The following is a 3,168-nucleotide window of genomic DNA, read 5'->3' as shown; positions in this document are numbered from 1 at the left end:
CTCGGGTGGAACCCCTGCCTCCGTTCTTCCCCTCGGGGGAGACGGGGAAGAAACGTGCCCCTGGAGTCCTGGAAGCGAGTGTCCGGCGCGCTCCGGGCGCCCTCGAGACGGAAGCCGGGTCGCGGTGCGATTCTCTCATAGGTCTCCCCGTTGGCGCGGAAGCGGGAGACATCCGACACAGAGAAACGCCGAGCCCGCTCCGAGGGGACAAAGTCAGAAGGAGCGATCCGCCCTCCCAGAGCCCTCCTGCGGACGAGGACTCTGGATCTGCCCCCCTTCTGACGACCGTCGCCCTCAGAGGACAGGAACCCACGTGGGGAGGGTCCGTTCGGGCTCGGGCGACCCAGGAAACGCGTCTCGGACTCGGGACGGACAACCGGCAAAAGTCCCCCTGGAGCCGCGGAAGCCTGGTCTCGGCGCGAGTGCGAACTTCCATGCAAAAGGGGGGTACTCGCCAAACCGCCTACCCGAGTCGAGGAACCACGAAAACAACGGATTTTGGTCGGGGCCGAGAGGTACCTCTCTCTCCTATATCCTGCAGCTGGTGTGCAAAACTGGGTATTTGCATGGTGAGACACCGACCCCCACTTTAAGGGAACAAAGTCAAAAAGTGTCCGACCTCCTGGAGCCGTGCGGCGGATCCGGCGGCCAGAAATTTCCTCATTCCGGTTCTATTTTTTTTTTTTTCGAATTTGCGAAATTTGGAGGCCAGGCGGCGTAGCTGGGACCTGGACTAGCTCGAAACACCCTGAACCGGTGAGCGGAATCGATTTCCCAAAGTTCTACGGCTCCCGGAAGCCAAAAACAGCTCGCCGGAAAATTTCAAAGTCCCAAGGACTCTTTCTTGAAAATCAATCCGGGGGCCATGGAAGTGTCCTCGGTACAACCTCAGAGCTTTCCCCCGCCTGGAAGTCTGACAGCGGTCTGACGTTTTTCAAAGTTTTGAGCTCTCTGTTTGTTCTCAAAGTCACAAAATCGCTTTTTTTCAGTTTTCCACCCATCAGACCCAAACTTCACCCCCACTTAGGTCACTGTCTAGGGGCGCCTTACGACATATTGACGCCCCTTTAGGGTGGAAGTAGGGGAAATGGGTGATTTTTACACAAAATCGGAAATTTCTCAAAATTTTTCTAAGTGTCAAGGACTCTTCCAGAAAATCTCCCCCAGGCTCCTGGAAGCGTCCCCGGTACACCTCTGGCGGCTGCCCCCGCCTGGAAGTCCAACACACGCCTGAAATTTTCAAAGTATGAAAATACGCATTTTCATCCAAAAATTCAACTTTCCCCCCGTGCACCGCAAACTTTACCCGCATTTAGGTCACTGCCCTTGGGTGCTTTACAACATATTGACGCCCCCCTGGGGTGGAAGTAGGGGAAATGTGACATTTTTCACAAAATCGAGATTTTCTCAAAATTTTTCTAAGTGTCAAGGACGCTTCCAGAAAATCTTCCCCAGGCTCCTGGAAGCGTCCCCGGTACGCCTCCGGCGGCTGCCCCCGCCTGGAAGTCTGACACACGCCTGAAATTTTCAAAGTATGAAAATACGCATTTTCATCCAAAAATTCAACTTTCCGTCCGTGCCCCGCAAACTTCACCCCCACTTAGGTCACTTTGCTGGGGTGCCTCACAACATATTGACGCCCCTTTAGGGTGGAAGAAGGGGAAATTTTCATTTTTCACAAAATCGAGATTTTCTCAAAAAATTTTCTAAGTCCCAAGGACTCTTCCAGAAAATCTTCCCCAGGCTCCTGGAAGCGTCCCCGGTACGCCTCCGGCGGCTGCCCCCTCCTGGAAGTCTGACACACGCCTGAAATTTTTAAAGTATGAAAATACGCATTTTCATCCAAAAATTCAACTTTCCCCCCCGTGCACCGCAAACTTTACCCGCATTTAGGTCACTGCCCTGGGGTGCTTTACAACATATTGACGCCCCCCTGGGGTGGAAGTAGGGGAAATGGGTCATTTTTTCACAAAATCGAGATTTTCTCAAAATTGCACCAAGTCCCAAGGACTCTTCCAGAAAATCTTCCCCAGGCTCCTGGAAGCGTCCTCGGTACGCCTCCGGCGGCTGCCCCCGCCTGGAAGTCTGACACACGCCTGGAATTTTCAAAGTATGAAAATAATGCATTTTCATCCAAAATTCGACTTTCCGCCCGTGCCCCGCAAACTTTACCCACAGTTAGGTCACTGTCCTGGGGTACCTCACAACATATTGACGCCCCCCTGTGGTGGAAGTAGGGGAAATGTGACATTTTTCACAAAATCGAGATTTTCTCAAAATATTTCTAAGTCCCAAGGACACTTTCAGAAAATCTTCCCCAGGCTCCTGGAAGCGTCCCCGGTACACCTCCGGCGGCTGCCCCCGCCTGGAAGTCTGACACACGCCTGAAATTTTCAAAGTATGAAAATACGCATTTTCATCCAAAAATTCGACTTTCCGCCCGTGCACCGCAAAATTCACCCTCATTTAGGTCACTGCCCTGGGGTGCTTTACAACATATTGACGCCCCCCTGGGGTGGAAGTAGGGGAAATGTGACATTTTTCACAAAATCGGAAATTTCTCAAAATTTTTCTAAGTCCCAAGGACACTTTCAGAAAATCTTCCCCAGGCTCCTGGAAGCGTCCTCGGTACGCCTCCGGCGGCTGCCCCCGCCTGGAAGTCTGACACACGCCTGAAATTTTCAAAGTATGAAAATAATGCATTTTCATCCAAAATTCGACTTTCCGCCCGTGCCCCGCAAACTTTACCCACAGTTAGGTCACTGTCCTGGGGTACCTCACAACATATTGACGCCCCCCTGTGGTGGAAGTAGGGGAAATGTGACATTTTTTCACAAAATCGAGATTTTCTCAAAATATTTCTAAGTCCCAAGGACTCTTCCAGAAAATCTTCCCCAGGCTCCTGGAAGCCTCCTCGGTACGCCTCCGGCGGCTGCCCCCGCCTGGAAGTCTGACACACGCCTGAAATTTTCAAAGTATGAAAATAATGCATTTTCATCCAAAATTCGACTTTCCGCCCGTGCCCCGCAAACTTTACCCACAGTTAGGTCACTGTCCTGGGGTACCTCACAACATATTGACGCCCCCCTGGGGTGGAAGTAGGGGAAATGTGACATTTTTCACAAAATCGGAAATTTCTCAAAATATTTCTAAGTCCCAAGGACACTT

This window comes from Ranitomeya variabilis, unplaced genomic scaffold (assembly GCF_051348905.1).
Source record: "Ranitomeya variabilis isolate aRanVar5 unplaced genomic scaffold, aRanVar5.hap1 Scaffold_89, whole genome shotgun sequence".
Taxonomy (NCBI): domain Eukaryota; kingdom Metazoa; phylum Chordata; class Amphibia; order Anura; family Dendrobatidae; genus Ranitomeya; species Ranitomeya variabilis.
The sequence above is the reverse complement of the archived record's forward strand: the minus strand, read 5'-3'. Positions refer to the sequence as shown.